At 39.8% G+C, this 18,830-nt stretch overlaps 1 long non-coding RNA gene and 1 other non-coding gene across 46 annotated transcripts in view; both read right to left on the bottom strand.

Moving 5' to 3' along the window:
• Positions 1–18,830, bottom strand: part of LOC308197296 — a 722,739-nt gene that overhangs the window by 500,342 nt on the left and 203,567 nt on the right. The window lies entirely within an intron of this gene.
• LOC308197307 lies at positions 1,408–8,784 on the bottom strand. The gene is made up of 3 exons (XR_013952791.1): positions 7,178–8,784; positions 5,851–6,183; positions 1,408–5,669 (listed from the first exon to the last, which is right to left on the bottom strand). It is a non-coding gene; the product is annotated as an uncharacterized lncRNA (long non-coding RNA).

Here is an 18,830-nt window from a genome sequence, read left to right as displayed (position 1 = left end):
CCTATTCCAGGAGGCCTGCAGGAGTTCTTAAAGCTCTTTATAGACATCTTAGATCTTTCCTGCCCTTGAGAATATATTTATCACTTTTCCTACCCTGCTCTTCAACTGCAACCTCAAATTTGTGCAGGTCTGTAAATAAGTGCTCTGAAGGTCAACCTGAATAATGCCGACCATTTCCAAGCCAACCTTCCTTTCCCACCTGGTAACAGCCACAGGGAAAGAGATATTTGTGCAGACTTTTTAGGGGAAGGTCTTAATCCAAAATACAGGTAGCTCAAGGATAAGTGTGGGCGACTTGGGAACAGGGGAGTCATTTGTTCTTCACAGACGATTATTGGCCATGAATCATTTACAAGGAGGATAATGAGACGCTGGAGAGACTGCTACTGAATTAAAAACGATGGTCAGGATCTTTATCCCTTTCCCCTTAATAAAATTGCATGGGATTTTCCCATACAGGAGAAACTACTGCTGGTAGTTGAGTTTTTAAATTTTGGAGATAAGACTAAAACATGTGGAGAACACACACACAGCTGGGGTGGGTTGGAAGAAAAGGCAGCAGAAAAGCAAACCTCTACCAAGACAGTGTTACTTCATTTTGTTACAAATACAGAATTGATTGCTAGGTGAAATATTCATTTTCAGGAAAATACTAGTTTTGCTAATGTGCACTGGGAAACCAAGGCCAAAATAAGTTGTTTCGGGTAGTATGAATAAAATCTATTTTTTCCTATTTGTTGGGATGACAGGAATAAATTTTGCTTTGAGTCAGTTCAACAGTGAACTGCCCTTTCTCGTGAGCTGCCACATTCTCCTATCTCACCTACAAGATGACATCCTGAGCAAATTTCAGCACGTTTTTTTCTCTCCTTCCTACCCCTCACAATAAGTTTTCTCATGTCCAACATGTTCCCAAACTTGAACAAAAAGTTTACACCATGTTTTTTATTCCCCCTCTTGCTGAGCCATCAGCCTGTATCACAGGAGATGGGATCTGCTGGAAAGCAGCAATCAAGCTCACCCATATTGCTGCTACCAGAGGCGGTCAGTGGGTTGAAGGAGCTGTAATTCAGCTGTAAGCAAAGCCAATTAAGTCAATACTTGAACTTTTCCAAAATCAAGCTTTTTGTTTTAACTATTTGATAAGATTTAAGGAGAAGAAAAAAGGCTGAAATATCCAAGTTTTCCACAGACTAGAAATTTTATCTTTTGTTCAGCTGTGCACTTTACTAACAATGGTGTGAATTACAAAACATGGCTATCAACTCAATCACGAGTTATCAACTCCAGCCAAAGCAAAGCAATCAGTACATACTTGATCCAATATATTAGTCTGCTACTTGTAATCTTGTTAGTCTTACTTGTTGCAATCCAGCATCTTCCAAAGTACTTATCTGTAAATTTATACAGAATGGTTAAAAAATATATAAAATTTCTTCTGCTCTTCCATACCTTTTGAGAGAGAGGCAGATCTTTTCCATCTACTGTCATTAAAGCAGGTTTAAAAAAAAAAAATCTTTCTTAAGAGCTGTAGTTTGCCATACTTTTTGTTGTTCACCTTTGCAAGAATCTTACTTGGGAGCCAGGATGCCAAGAAATACCTGCATGCTTTAGCCCCCCCCTCTAAATGCCTTACCTCCAGTAAGTGACCCTTTACTGGGCTCAGCACAGAGCTCAAGACAACTAATGAAGCCCCTCTCACCAGCAACACATTAGGCTTTTAGTGCATGTCTGCCTATGCATAGGTAAAAAAAAAAAGAGATTCTTACTATACAAAGCAAAAATAGACACTAAAAAACACAAAAAAATTCCACTGGGGGAGGGGGATCTTTTTTTTTCCCAAAAAAATATATTGTGCTTTTAATCATTTGGTTTCACAGAGACAGCAGTAAATAAGGCTACCACATAGATGCTCTGATGCATAGCTCACAGCAACCATGCAGATGAATAAGGAGTGGTTTTGAGCTAGGGAACGAAATCAGTATACAGTGGGTAACTCAGCTGATTTTGACTGACACTAAGTATGACAACATGCAACCCAAACCATGAAATCTTCATTCTTTATTCTATAATAACTTTAAAAGAGCTTCATGGATTTTTTTTTTCAGATTTAATAAAACTCCTAGAATGCTGAAATACAGTATGTGTGCAACAAGTTCCAGCTCAATGTGATTTTTTTATAGCAGGTTGTTAAAGCCCAGAAAATATGGGTTTATTGCAGAAATGCTGACACAAACATAAATGTAATAGAGAGAAGAACAGCACTGCTGTAATTTCTGATGCAATCCTATCAATATCAGTGGTTGTCCATGGTTAAAGGTTGCACCAAGAATTTTACTTTTTATTTTCATTCACCTCTTCAAGGCAAATTTTTCTTAGACTTCTGAGAGATTTTGTGTCACTTACCTAGTTTTGTTAGACAGACCTATGAAACACCTCTTTGCTGATGGTGCGCTATTAACAGCAGATGACGAAACAATGAGTATTCTACGGTCAGCTAATGCAGAAGCTAAAATCCTTGGATAACAGTTATTCCAGGGACAGCCTTGCACACATGCTGACATTAAATTAAAAAGTGAATTTATTAGAACTTGAAAGAAATCTCAGGTGAGAAAAGATGAAGGGGATTCTGGCTCAGTTATACATGGATGATCTTCTAACTTGAAGCTAATGAACAAAAATAATCTCCAGAATTTCTCTGTTGCACAAACTCATAAAAATACTTCTTAAAACATATTCAACAGAAACAGCATGTTCACAGGAGGATATCAGCCATGTTTCTAAATGTGTTAAGAAGGGTCTAACAGCCACTCCTGAAAGGCTATGGAAGTTGCCCAATATCACTGCTCTTTCCCCCAGAGATTACCACAGAGCTGCTACGCCACCCACATCAAAGGCTCGTTTGTGGCAGAGGCGAGCTCCAGCCCCACGTGTGGGGCAGACACAGGCTGCAGAAAGAGCTGGCTGTCGGGCTGCTGATCACCCACCACCTCCTGTGTGCGTCTGCAAGGTGCTGCTTTGGATCGGCTGCGCTAGGACAAAGTCAAGACATGATGTCATAGCCAAGGAGTCACAGAGATGTGAGAAAGCAGCCTCACAAGTCTGACCTGACCTGAACTGCAGCACTCCAAAGTTGGCTGAAACATACCTGAAAACGCTGATTTCTTTATCAAAAGTTCTTCAGCTGGTGCAGTTGCTCTCCAAATAGCTCACAACATGTGACATGCTCTCCTTACTTTGCCTGCCAGTTCTGAAAGATGCACACTAAATCCAGAACACGACAGTTATGCTAAGGAGACATGCAACTACTAGGAACATTGCTTAGTGGCCAGGTCAGAGCCACATCTGCAATATGCACTGGGTGCACTGCTACCCTGCTCAAGTGTGAGAAAAACATGTCAAGGGCTGTTCCTTCTCCATCACAAAACTCCCTGCCTCCCCTCCCCAGAAAGAGGAGCCCACACAACCACCAACAGCGCTCCAAATCTCTTTGTGATATAAGCATCCAACCACTCGAGAGCGGGTTGAGACCAGAGGATAATTTCAGCTGAGCTAAACATTCTTGCAGCAAAGTCTGATTAAACTAAACATTCTCTGATAACAGCTATATTGTGTGATATCTCATCAAAGACATAGCAGCTTAATTCTGTGTATTTCAAAGCAAATATAAATTGTTTGACTGAAGTAGGCAGAAATGAGACAGAGACAATCAACAGACCATTGGCAGAGCCAAAAGAGAAGGTCAGGTTGCTCAATTGCTTTTTCTGTTAGGTTGTACCGCCTACGAGTGAAAGATTATCTATATCCTAATGACAATTTTCTAAGCGAATGATGCCCTTTGTGGCTTTTAACCATTTGGGTTACTATCAGGTAAACCACAGTCGTACCTGTTCCAGTCATTTTTGCCTTTAACTTTTGCTACCACATTTCTGACCAAAAAATTACAACCTTCTTTGAAAGGGAGTGGTTAAAGAAAAATCCAGCTTTCAGCTGTACTCAGCTACTGCCATAAGCCAATTCTGTCACAATGACAGTTTTATTTCCAGCTTTTTCCATTGTTTTCCACTATTTACTGCAATAATAAATGTCCCTTACTGTCATTTTGATGCAGCAACCAGATTCATTACCATTCACCTATGCACAATCATCACAAATTGCCCACAATTATCTTTGCAGAATGAAGTTCAGCTGGAAGCAAGGGAAACCAAAGCCAAGGGGTGACTCAGTACCTCCCAAAGGATGCAGCCAGCCCAGCACCTGCAGGTCTCACAGGGAGCTTGGGGCAAGATGCCCAAAGCCAAAGTAGTCCAAAATGCCCTTTTTCTGAGGCCGAGTGATTTGACACTTGGTGCTTTCCACAAAGTTGCGTTCCCAAAATACAGACAGTACCAATTTTACCAAGGAGTAGCAGGTCCTAGAGAAATATTTTACATGAAAACACTGGGTTTCTTTGTTTCTTAGATACTTTTTGCTGTGCTCCTCTTCCAATTCCCCTTTACTTCACACACACGGAGTTTCAACAGTTTACATATGATGTTTGTTTCCTAAGCATTTAATTTCTGCAGCCTTTATCCACTTCCACCACCTGGCTGGAGGAAATTAAGCACAATGTCACTTTACCCTAGGCACTGAGTTTGGAGAGGCTGCCAGCATTACCCATACGCACTCACTCCCCACTCCTAGATTATGGCCAGAGATGAAAGCTGCGATATTCCTGCGGGCTTGCAAAGGACTCACCTGAGCTGAATCAATTCTACACTGCAAACACCAGCAGTGAGTGAAGGCAAAGGGAAAACAGAGTCAAAACCAATCCAAGCTTTACTTCTCCTTAGACTTTAAAAAAAAAAAAAAATTGCTCATGTAACATTCTTCTACAATTTTGAGTACACTTAGCTTCTCTCCCTTTTCTTTGCTTCATTTTAAATTCTTATATGCCTTATGCTGTATTTACACCAGATATTAGGGCAAATCACATCGGCTTATCTGTTGTGGAAGATTAATGCACAACCCTCTAAAGAAAGACCTTTTGAATTAGTTAAGGAGGGAATTTTTGAGACCTACCTTTCTTCATCTTCCTGCTCTTGACTCAATCTTAAGGTGTCATTTAGAAGCGTTGATTGTAACTTACAAGTACTCAGTGTTATTTGGCTGACAATTTCCCTTTATACTCTCTATTTATTTTTTTTAATTACCCTGGGAAACATTTTCCCCTTTGACTGATCCCTGCTGGTGAGTGCCTGGTCTTTTGCTCTGATCACATGGCCAAACTGGTTCAGTTTCCACCTTTTTACTAATGCCAACAGAGGTCTAGGCCAGGCCAAATTATTCCATTTCTTTCTAATGCAACTGCTAGTTTTCAGCTGTTAGAAGAGCCTCTGTAAATTCTCTGGAAGATATTTTATAGCCTTGAGCTCTTCATGACTTATACTGCAGGTTTCATGTCTAAGAAGAGCTGTTGATTATACCAGCACCCCAAGATCTAAAGTTTTCACACATGGTCGATTTTTGCTGTTAAGGCAATTTTTATCTAGTGTCTTCCGTCTTGTTTTGATATCTGTGAAGTAAGGGAATTGAATCATTCGTTCAGATTTCTTCTCTTTGGTGTAAACTTCATGTATGAAGATTGCTCATTGCTGCTGTAGTTTTCTCTCCTCCTCCTGTGGGGATTCCTAAGTGATAGAAAATTGCAGGCTTGTCCCTTCTTATACTAGTTTTAGTCTGTTTTCTTTATCAAGATGACATCACTCGCAAGTTGTGCAAAGCATAAATAAATTAATTGAGAACAACTATGCCATCCCATTAGAGTTTAAGGGCTTCTGACAAAGACAAGAGAAGACATTCTGGGCTTACCTTAAGCAAGTACAGTTGCAAAAATGACACCACTGAGGATTATTTTCTTGTTTTTCTCTTACACTTTTGTTCAGAGGGCTTGTACACCTATCATGATGCTTTGCCAGCACTGTCCATTTTCAGCATGTCTCCTGCTCACTGAAGCCTGGGGAGCTATGGCACAGCCTCCCCTTTGATGCTCCATGTGTTTTCCAGGCAGTATGCTCCAGCTGTGGGTCTGTCCTTTGCTTCGCCTCTGTGTGAAATTTGTGCATCCTTCTGCAAGGCATTCATTTCTTTTAGACCTCAGCCAGTTCCGGAGGACTGAGATGTGGCTGAGAGGAGTAATTCAGCCTGTAGTGGAGAGATTTTGTACTGGAGAGTCCCCTTCACAGGACTGGCATCACGGTTGATCACATCCCTGGCATCAGCTACCGATGCGACTGCCAGGTTATGCTGCCACTTTATCAAGCTGGTCCCTGCAATGTCCTCCATCACTTAGTATTATTTGGCAAACATCCTATTCTCTAAAGATGCTGATCTGCCACTTTTGAGTATATCTGCTCTTTCTGTGTTTTTTTTGTTTGTTTGTTTTCCCCAAGCACAGACAAATCTTCTAGCACCTTTTCTTCCCCACTTGCTGGTCTGCTAATAGTTTCTATACAGATTTTCTTCCCTGCCTATATCATTACAGAAGAATCATTATACACACGCGCACAAGACACATTCAAATACATCCCACCCCCAGTAGTACTCCTGCAGATCCCTGAGATCAAAGAATTTTGGACTCAGTCACCCCCTTCTCTAGAAATAAACCCAGTCACGAGGGGATGGTAAGTAGGCAGCCATCCCAGGCATCCTCACTTTACTCCTTGATGCATCTGCAAAACATCTCAGCCCCCTGAGCTCTGCAAAGGCACCCAGCTTGAAGCACAAAGCAGCACCAGTAAGGCTGCAGGGCTTCCCCTGTTGGCCTACCTGTCCTCTGCCAAGGCTGCACCTCTGCAATTAAGCAAAATGAGCACAGCCTCATTTTTTTGTTACTTTTCCATGGAGCCCAGACTATACGAAACACTGTGCTATGCCGGTGTTGACTATGTCACAGTTTTGCTTCTATACAATTGAAATGAGATTGTTATGGACATGTGTTATGCTTGCCTCCGAAGATAGTATCAGGATATTTCATTCTATTATGCCCGATAGGAGTTGTAAAGGGCTTGTTATTGCAATATACATATCAAATCATAGCTAATAACTACCTGTCCAAAGAAACAAATACAACAAGATTATTACAGAAAGGAGAAACAAAAATATATTGAGAATGCCTGAAAAGAGGAATTATACTTACACAGTAAAACATGTACGAGGCAGCAGAACCTGCACTTACACATTTTCATGCCAAGGACTTCTGTTGGAGCTCAAGACTCTTGTTTTTTGCTGTCTCCTTCTCCCTCACAACTCTTTTCTTCTTCTCTGTATACGAGTTGCAGCAATGCTAGGATAATTGTTTTGCTGAAATAACTAGTTATGTTTACAAGCATCTTCCAGCTTATATCTAGTGCTCAGTTACCAACTGAACCTGAAGTTTGCTCAACTTTAGCTGGAGATGAAATGTGGAACAAAAAGGGGAAAAATGAGAAATTCCTATTAGTTGCTAGCCCAAAATACAGAAGCTATTTCTGGACTGAGAATAAACAGAGCACCTAAAGAAACCTACTTCCCAGTCAGCTACGAAGAGGCTGGCAGAAAACAAGGGAAGCCATCAGTCTCACAGCTTACTTTGCAGAGTGTCAATTGCTAACCATGCACAGCTGCAGCCCCAAGCCCACCAGGTGCCGCAGACACCATCAACACCAGGGAGCGAGCCCCAGGAGGACAGCAGGGATGGTAATGACCAAGGGAACAGCGAGAGGCAACTCTCATGGTTCGGTTTTGTGGCTTACGTACCCAGCTAATGACAGCATTGTCTAGTGCAATAAAATCAGCTAAGCATGGTAGCTTTCTCATCTAGTTTTTTATGTTCAAATTAAAGTTTTCATTTATTTTTGGTCATCTATTGTAAAGCTAAAACAAAGAGAATAAGAAAAAAACATAACTACTCCTGGACAGTGGTTTCCTTGTACAACTGACCATACTACAGGCAAACCTAGCTAAGATTTCAATGTGTTTCCTTATCACAACTGTGCAGACAGTTTGCCAAAGACAACTCTAATTTCCAATACAAATCCATACACTCCTGACATATTTATGAGGAGCATTCTTGTGATAATGCATCTCTACATTTATATTTTGCCCCACAAACTGTAGAGAATGATTATTAAAAAAAAATATCTAGCCTGCATTTCTGCTTGAAATCTGATTCTCTGCAATGGAAATAGTTCTTTGAAAAAGCAAAGCAGAGGTGGATGTCTGTGATATTCTCTGCTCTCCTATTTTTAGCTCTTTAAAATGTTTTCCTGTGGGGATATGGCTGGAAAGATGTGGGTACAACTCAAACAGCAGATCTTCAATAATGGAAAAAACAGATAAAAGAAATTGGGGATCTTATATAATGAATAAAACTATTTTTCTACTAAATAGCTCTTCCCTATTGAGAAGCTTTTATCATCTTAACCCACGTTATTGTAACTAGGATTTCAGAGATATTTTTCCAACTTGCTTTGTTTATATGAACACTAGCTGAATGGCAGTAGATCCAGATAAATCTCAGGCTTGCTGCCATAAGTGGATTAACTTCACTAATTACTTATCAATTTTTCTTTTACCTAATTTCTTACCCTAGCATGCAGTGATTCCCCTAATACACACAATGTGGCCTTTAACTGTCAAATCACAAGCACATGGAAAAAAAACATTTGATAAATCTGAACACTGTCCATAAGAACACCGGGCAGAAAATGAATTGACCCATCAACTTGCCCACTCTACCCCCTCCACTGTAGGCAAGAAGCCATGAGGACCCACCTTCTGGAAATACATTTTTCAAGATAACACAACTCAGGAGAGACATATCAACATGGACTCCAAAATAAAGGAAAAAGAACTGCAGCCCCTAAAGATGCTGCAGTGGGCTGCTGCTTCACTGCAGCTTTATCCCTCTGCCCCCTGGACTACGTGGGAGCTAAAAGGCAGAGGTGCTGGGCCTGGGGTGTGCACCCCTCTCCCAGTTTAGAAGGCCACCAACATATGATAGGGTGGCCTGTCCCACTTGGAAAGGGCAGATGGCTGCCTAGAGACATTGCACTTTACCTTTTATAATCATTTCTTTCAAATGAATAGCCTGAATATGCATAATCAGGTATTTGAGCTCTGATATGTGTGATGATAGGATTAATCACTTGGCTGATGAATTGGGCAAAGTGAGAGCTTGCCTGATAGCAAAGCTACTTTTTAGAGCTGGCTATATCCTTGGTCACCTTTACTGCTGTTCTCCAAGTATAATTTAGATGTCTCAGACACTGTTTGAGCTAGGGATTATATGCAAAGTTCACATTGTTCAGCAGTAGTGTGGTGGATGAGAAAAGGCTGAGTCTCTCCATCAGCTCATAGGATGTGACAAAGACCCTGGATTATCACAGCCAATTAGTTAAAAAGCTGGAGGGCACTACTTGCACCTGAGCAGCTGTACAAGCTGGAGTCACCTCAGTAGCTAAAAATGATCAATGAGAGAAATACTTTCCTTTTCACTCCACTATGCTTACCACCCAGTCATCTGTTTGCAGGGCAGGAATGCTTTGGTGGCCATACAAGGGTGCTCTACAAACACCATTACCTCTCTTCTAAACTGACCTATATAAACTGCTGTGGAGGGAAGAAAAAAAAATACTCAAAAAAAACCCAAACCACCAAAATTAGCATGAAGAATATAGACAAATTTACAAATGTTAAGTTCAAAATGTAACATAGCTTTTCCTTAATACTTAACAAACACAAAGCATACCTTTTCAGCTTAACAAACCTAAACAAATGAAGTGCATATTGGACATTTTGAAAGGCTGCACTGAATATCCACCATTACCAAAAATCATGGTCCTACTCAATTTTTAGTAGAAAAACCTTTATGTCAGAAACATCTGAAATCTGCATTAGAGAGCAGGAGCTACTATGTGTTTATTACTCAGAAGTGTTCCAAGGTTTTAGTCTACATTCATTACGTATCGGTTTACTCAAACTTGATCCTAGCATTGTTATTTCGTCAGTATAAATGTTCTTTTCCTTTTGAGATATTAATGATTTCTGGCTGGTCATTTATTTTAGAACTATGACTTCCTCTTTTGTTTGTGCATTTCTGTCATAAAAAAATTACTTAGTGATTTCTGAGAACTGTAAGGTCATTTTGATGGTTTGTGTTTTCTTTAGAAATTGTAAGGGGACATGAGAAATGTGGAAGGCAACTTTCACATAAGTTAGTTAAGTATAAAGCTTGAGTACAGTTGCTAAGCAAGGCTTCCTCTACAGAAAAAAAAAATAAAGAACAAAAAGAATAGGAAACCAAGTACTTGGGGAATAAAGCAGTTGTTCTCAGCATGCAGAGAGGCTATCAGAGTAGATCAAAACCAGGATTGTGAGTAACTAGGCACAATGGGCAGCTGTCTGGTTTGCATTTTGGTAGCTCCCAGGAGCTAAGCCAGCTTTATTTATATATATATATATATATATATATATAAAAATGTATATATATACACACACACATATATACTGCTAGCACAGGTAGTTATTTACACAGCCTTAACTGCCCTGGACAGCCTCTCTGCAGACAGGCAAGAAGAATCAGCTGTCCTGTGATTTAGGGGTGGAGAAGTTGCCAGCTCCAGAAGAATCGCACGCCGGTCAGATGTGGAGAAATGTTTTGCTCGGCTTCTGTCCCTACTCGTAATACCGGAGTACCTGCTCTCTACCCACTTGCTCTCTTGGCAAGCCTCTGACACAAGGGAAGGCAGGAGTAGCACAGCAGAATCACGAGGAAGGTGTCACACTGGGCACCTGCCCTTCCCTGCCGACAGCCTTGTCCTTGCACAGCCCCGAAGGCTGTGGGGCAACTCTTCGCAGCTGGAGAAGCTGAATGCCCCTGGACAGCCCATGTTAAATATGCTGCAAAGAATCACTACCCTGAGAGCTTAAAAGAAAGGAGAGAAAAATCACTGCTTACAGCCTGTAAAATGTTAGGCCCAAGCTCAATATATTTTTGAAATAAGATTTCTCAAATCCCGCAAGTCTGTATTTTGGTCAGCTCTTATACCCTGGCCTTTTCTTTTCACCTGCAGACACTATCTCACAGAAGCCAGCCAAGAAAAGCAGCAGACAGAAATGTTACTTCTTTTGTTTAGAAGTGCTATACTTTCCAATAACTCGTTTATTGATCACAGTAGTAGTGAATGTTTGTCTATCCTCGAGAAGAGACAACACCAGCAGAGAAATCCTCACAAAATGATTAATGAAATAATAGAGTCGTTTAGCTAAAGCTACAGCAACTCAGAATATTTACATGCAGCCACAAGATGAATGTACCCTTCTTTACAAGACTCGTTTAGCTTGGCTGTAACACTGTGATCCCGCGAATCCCAAGTTTGATAAATTAACATCCAGATCACAATCCACAGCGAAAAGGATTTGAAACAGCAGCAAGGGGCCAGGTACTAAACATAAATCAGCCTAGTTTCTTGGGCTTCAGGAGCCAATGTGTGCTAGACAGAAACCTTGCCATTAGTAAATGACTTGAGCTGAGAATAGTGTACACCATTATCCAGCACCCAAAACACCATTTACATGTTTAGGTAAACCAGGATTTCCATTATGCAGCATTTTACAGATACCTCGCGTGCATGAAGTTACAAAAGTCACAGGCCAGGGCAGGTGAAGAACAGAACGAAGACTAACAGTTTACGGATTTATCTTTTAAAATGAACAAAGCACTCCAGGGAATATTTTTTCTCCCTGGCAGAAGAGCAGTGCAGTTTTGCACATAGCAGTGAACGCAGACAGAAGGGCTCCAAGTCCTCCTCTCTGCAGAAGCAGCACAGCAGCGCAGCGCAGAGGAGGGAGGTGTTGCCTCTGCCTCACTGCTGCCTTGGCTTCAGGGGTGTCTGCTGGAACTCTTGAAGGAGTTCCCATTTCAAATTTGTATCACAAATGAATAAATGGAAGGAGCTGAACTCTCAGAAGCTGTATAGTAATTTCCTTCTTCTTTACCCCTAACAGGTCAGTTCACACTAAAGCGTAGTAAGAGCACACATTTCCCTATTTATAATATTCATTTTTGCATTCTTTCATTTTCAGACCCATTCCAATGTTTGTAGCTTTATGATTCTGTCCCTTTTCCATTTAGGCATCTCTCTACCATGTTTTAAATGGGACCTTTCCAAAGTAAAGTCATACTCTGTGCAAGTATTACTCTCTCTCTCAAATGTTTTTCAAGCTCACAAAAGAACTAACTTTATTATCTAATCAGAAAATGTAACTGAACCTGAGTTCATTTTGTTCTACTGTATACCTACCTAGTTTCTCTTACCATGATCAAGTCCCTTGGATAACGTTCTACATAAAAGCATCTACAACATAGTATCAGCTAATATATGAATAATGTGATTGAAATCCTTTTTTGCCAAATAGTGGAAGGAGACAAAGTTTTCCCCATTCTCAGCCAACCATGCTATCGTTTAGTGCTACTGGAGTTAGGTCACCGTATTGCATCGATGCTTAGATTTTCAGGTATTCTTTATTCCCCCCGTGCTGAGAGGGTTTTTTATGTATGAAACCTGTGAGAAACCCGTGAATGAACGGTATCTGTTGACAAACTATTAAAACATTAGGAACTTACGTAAACACAACTTTACTACTAAACAAAACTTTTTACTTCACGATATTTCCATTTCAGTCCAGGAGATCATAGGGATCTTATGCATTTGTTTGCCCCCATCCCCTCCCTTTCAACGTTTACTTTTTAAACTTTTTACCTTCAGTCAGTCAGAATTACCTCCCCTGAACAGACATTTGTACTAAAGGATGGTAGGATTTTATTTATTTTAAAATAATCACCCTTTGTTCCATTTGCTGCTTATGCAATACAAAATTGCATCCAGTGCACACACAGCTTCACATCGTTGAGTGTTATCTGTAATTGTACATTTTGCTACCTCAGCATCTCCAGTAAAAACATGCTCCCTAAATCATATTTATATATACGAGTCACAGCGCAATGAAGGAAGAAAGTGTCTGTACTTTAAAAATTATCTTTAGAACTTTGTTGGAAAGAATACCCAGAGTGTAACATTCCTCCATACCTCTATGATTCAGTAATGTAGCCTGGCCATAAATTAATTCTTAATGGTATTTTGCTAAATTGAAAAAAAGACAGTTCCATTACTACAGCCCATAACCTAAATCTCTTGATACAAAATGACTTCACATTCAGTTATAAAGAACTGAAAGACAACAGTTAAGCTTTAAAACGGGAATATATTTGGAAGATAACCCATTAGAATAGTAGCACTGATAATGTTGAAAGGAATCAGCTTGAAAAACCCTTCTGCACACAACTGGTGGTACCTACATATTTGGTCTGCAGAAATTCATTTATGGCAAGTACCATTGTATTTTGTAATTTAAAATATATTTGTATGAAGATATGAAGCACTGTTGCAACTAGATTAGCCTAAGAGGGTTGTTCCATACATATCCTTTCCTAGCATTAAAGAGTAGCAGATGTGATATATGGAAGTGTTTATTTGAGGTTTTGCTAAATTACCACCACCATTAATCTACTTCTTTGCACCTTCTGACAACAGACAAACATACCTCTTGAGGAAAAGACGGCAGGGTGACAGGGAAGAAACTATACACTGCATTCATATTTGTCTTGCCTTTCCTTCCAGAAATAGCGCACTAACTGCTGTGAGCTGGTCATTAATGGGTAACTGCCAGTATTTTCAACATGCCTATGCATTTTAGAGCCAAGCTTGAAATGGCTTGTGTCTGGTCCATGGTTTAAAACTTGCTAAGATCAGCTGCAATCACATACAGTATTCTGAAAACTTAAGGTGGTACAAACAAACAAAACAAGAAGATAGCGAACTCAGATACCTGTGGCATAGTACTATATGCTCAGGAGAGGTCAGAGACAAATCAGATTACACATTAATCATCTCAGCAGGTTACACTGAATCCCCATGCCTTAAAATGAATGTCTTGCCAAAAGAGCAATATAGCATTGGATCTGTTTTACTTTTCAGCTGAACAGGGCAGCTACAACAACTGCAATATGCCAGGAAAGATCAGAAAGGGCAGGAAACAAATCATCAAGGGGCCAGGGGTGGGGGCTCAGCCATTGTCAGAAACTAGGCCAACATCACACTATGACAGGTAGCAGAGGAGACACTTGGTGCTACCAATAACCATGAAGACGTAAGTCCCTCCTCGGTCCTAGGTAGGTCGAGGTTGATCAGAATGGTACAAATAGAAAGCATCTCTGCAGAAGTGACCACAACATGGTTAAAGGCAATCCCCTGCAGGAGTAATGAAAATAAAATAAATAAATTAAAAAAAAAAAAACACAAATGATGCACAATTTCCAGAAGGCAGATTACCCCAAAATGAAGACACATATTAAAAAGCAGTTAGAAACAATGTTTAAGAGATTTGAAAGCTGGGAGGCAGTGGCAATGACTGCTGGCAGTGGCGATGACTGCTGAAGGGCAGCATGCTGGAGTCACCAGGCCATGGCCTGAGAAATGCTGAGAACAGGCAGAGGGAAGCCCAAGTAGCTGAACAGCACAGTAAGGGATTATTAGAAGCAAGATGACAGGCTTAAAAAAACTGTCCAAATCAAGAAAATTAAAAGGATTCTAATCTCTGGTACATTAAATGTGAAAACACAGTGAGACAAACTCCATGAAGTGGCTAAGCAAAAAGCAACCAGTATTACTAAATCCTTTTCTGTCAGAAGCATCCAAGGTCTCATATGAAGACTAAAAATTGACCAGGACACAAAAGAGCACTCAAGGGACAGGGAGTGCCACAAGAAAGGCTGACCAAATATTTTTGTTATTATGTTCATCCTGGAAGAAACTGGAGAGATCTGTCTGGAATTGAAGTGACTGCAGGATCAGATGTAGAGCGAAGCGGACAAAACGAACAACAAAACCACTAGCACTAAGAGATATTCACTCACCTCAGTATTCAGATGAAGCCAAACCTACAAAAGCTGATTTGCTAAGTCAGTAGCCCACTTGCTTAAATCACCTTGCTACATACCAGAATGTGTCAGTTCTATAACAAATGAGACCAGTTTAGAATCAAAGAAATCACAAACCTATTATGTACTAAGAAAACTGTAGCAACTGTGATACAGGTTAAAGCTAGCGGACACCCAAATAAATATGACCACAACGCAAGTTTTTACTACGGTCTTTTCAAAGGAAAGCCCAGCTCCATAAAGCTAAGCTCTGCTGGGTGGTCAACAGGCATGTGAAAAAAGTGAACAGCTTGATATAGCCTGCCTTCATTAATCTGAATGGTAGGTGTGAAACAAGAAGGACTGTCACTGCACACAGTGAATATAAAAAGTTGTAGAACTCCCTAAGAAAATAATTGGTAGATGCTAAAAGCTTACAAAGGTTCAAGTCTATAGAAAATGCACCCAATGTGGGCTGGTAAATAGAGCAAAACCATATCCAGCTCAGAATGTCCCCAGAGATTCAAGAAGCTGAAGGCTGGAAACATGTATTTACTTGCCATGTTTTCACTCATTCTTGCATATCTACTTACGACCACTGTTGCAGGTGAGATAGTGAGCACAATAGAGCTTGCTTTGACCCCTGTAAGGACAAGCTTATCCTCTGGAATTAAAAGAGCTGAGCTGGCAGTGAGACACACAAGTCAAACCCAGAAAGCACAGTGGACCATCCAGAGCTTCCTTTGGTGGTACTTATTGCTGGGCTCTCAGTGCTGTGCACTCTCACGGTCAGTGTGGGACTGAAACAACAGCTAGTCATCTCTGCAGCATTGGCCCTAACGCTGCTCTAAGTCCAGCCTGCAAAGGCATAAAATAACACAGCCTTGACATTTACACATAAATGAAGCTCCAAGTTTATTTTGTGCTTCTCCCCTTTGAAAGAAGACCCGTTAAAACATTTTGAAGTCCATTAGAGAGCAGATCCCATAACCTCAGTATATTGATCAAAATCTTGTTGAAAAAGAAGTGCATGGGCATTAAACTTTTAGAATAAAATTTCATTTAAAAATGCAGAGTGAGAAAACCTTGTTAGAATGCAATTTGTATGCAAATAAGTAAAAGCAAAAGGAACCTTAAACTAGTATTCATAATTAGAGTTAGGACTGTTATCATAATTCCAATTAAATTGCAAAGATCATGAACACAAATAAGCTCATTCCCTACATTACCACCCTTTTCTAGTTATTTAGGAAGTCTTTATTAATAAAAATTGAAGCAAATAACAGTTGCACATGGACTTGGCCACAAAGGGTAGAAAAAAACTTTAAAGAAATCAGCTAGCTCTTTCTATGGTGATGACGACAAATATGGTTCCTGCTCCCTTCCAAGAGATTAGGTCTTATATTGCCTGCAAAGCTGTTTTGTAGATTGGTTGTATTTTTTTTTTCCTTAGGGTTGAGGGGAAGGGTTTGCAATAGTGTTTCCACTTTTGCATGTCAACAGTAGGAAATGAGGAGTAGTTAAAAATTGTTTAAATTCCTGTTTATGCCCCAGACCTGACGGTAAGCTGGGGTAAGAATCAAAGCCACGTAAGCCACAGTAAGAATCAAAACTAAGCCACATTAAGAGTCAAAGTAAACCAGGTCTCATGTTCTGGCAAGTTTTTGCCTCTTTCAGGGCACTAATAACTGTGGTTGCACTGAATGATCCCCACCACTTAACATTTTCTATCCCTGCCAGTTCAGGATCAGGAAAGGGAAATTACAAGGGTTAGTCATTGTCTGGTGTGGAATAGAAAAGATGTTGCCTGCTTGCCTTGAATTCTTCACTGTTTAGAAGAATACAGGCCTTCTCTTTTTCAAAGATATATTTTAAAGTTATCAAATATTAATGAATTACACAATCATATTTCAACACTTTGTAGGTGAAGTGTACAATCAAGTTCAAGAACAAAAAATAATTTAAAAAGTAAACAATCTCAAAAAGATAAATGATTACCTCCTTGTTAGTAAAGATCCACATTTCACTTCTGCCTGGATAGTTTTCTCCGAAGCCATGGACATAATCATGTCAAAACAGATTAGATAGAGAACAGAATGGCCATGTCACACGTGAGTTACCTCAGTTACCTTTCTCTACTTTTCATTTCTAATAAGGCAAGCACAGTAGTTTCACATGGGAAGTATCACATGCAAAGATTAAACAAAATATTGCAACTAGAAGAGGAAAGAGTTATATAGAATTTAAAGCCAGCTAGAATTTTAAAGAATAGGCAAAAAACTGTGAAGAAAAGTAGAATATGCTACTGCTGTACAACAGTGACTAGCGTTGCTTTTAAAGGAGTAAGAAAAAAGAAACAAAACCAAAACAAGCAAAAAAAACTAGCAATTGCCTAGCTCCAGAGACAGCTCAGTTGATAAGCCATAAAATAAACATATATCTATACAGAGAGATATATAAACATATATGAGTCAGTTTACAAAGATCTTCTCAGAATTGCTCTTGACCAAAGTAAAGACAACAGTACTGTCATGCAAGAAGATAGGAGGTCTACTGAAACACATCTGAGTGACAGAAAATCGGCATAAATATCCCTTTTTTGTTTGAAGGACGTTAAAAAAAAAATCAAGTTGCAATTAAAAAAAAAAGATCTTTCAAATTTATTTTATTTTCTAGAAGCATCAAGAGCAAATCTCTGGCAATGCTGTAGAGTACATCCTGGAGTCTCCAGGCACTGCACAGAAATGAGCCGTTGATTAAACCCCCTCGATGCAGGCAGCAAAGCAGGCTTTCTTTCAATAGGTGAAGAAGCTGATATGGAGAAAGGCACAGGCCAGACTTGTGGTTGAGTACCTAAAGGACTTCATATGTCATTAACTCCAGCGACTTGCATCATCACCAGCAACTGCTCAGGACCTTTGTGGAGCCCAGCGGCATCAGGACCAGTGCCCATGCGTTCACAAGGGAGCATGGGGTTTAAGTGACCTCTTCAAGGTTACATACATCTGCCTCCCAGATCTGCTTTAGTCACAGGACCCATCTTGCTACAATTTCCAGAATATAAATGAAACACACGTCAAATATCCTAATGGTTTTACTGGCTCTCTTGCCAAATGCATTTGATGGTCAAGAATTCCCTAGAGGGACCTTTTTCTTTTCTGTATAACGGGGATGAATAAAACCTTGTCTTTATTTTAGGAGTTCTCTTTACACAGGGATTGATGGGGGGCCCCACACAAGCTTTTAGGAGTTGTTCGTAAAATAGGAATAAACTAGTTAAGAAAATATTTGGGACAACAATCTAGAAATAGCAAAGCCTACATAAGGTACACTATTATCTGAAGGCAACTGTGCTAAGCAACTCTGTATATAGATCCCATAAAAAGGATCAGAGCATTCAGCTTTGTTTTTCAGGGGAAGCAAATTTAAAGCTGCCCTACCAAACGCAATAGATGATTGAAGAACTGTTATTGCTTTTTTAATTCCCAGCTTTGTATCCACAAAACTGATTTTTAATATAGCCCTGCATAAACAAAAATGAATTCTAAATTAACACCAATGGCTTTTTAAAGTGCTTTAGAGAGATCATTTTGGTGAACTGCTTTGCTGCTGCTAGAAGTAGTGTCAAAAATTAAAATGTTACTTGTTTTATTTTTCCCATAGATGGAACACTTTGTTCTAGAAACATCATTTTGAAGACCACTTGTACTATAAGTGACCTTGTCTTTGAGGCTTTACTGGCAAATAATTTTATGCCACCTAGCTAAGTCTTATTATATCGTAATTATGCTGTCACATAGGATCTCAAATGAAATTAATGAAATACTATTAA

Source organism: Anser brachyrhynchus (genome assembly GCF_964034855.1).
Source record: "Anser brachyrhynchus genome assembly, chromosome: 6".
NCBI lineage: Eukaryota > Metazoa > Chordata > Aves > Anseriformes > Anatidae > Anser > Anser brachyrhynchus.
The sequence above is the reverse complement of the archived record's forward strand: the minus strand, read 5'-3'. Positions and strand labels throughout refer to the sequence as shown.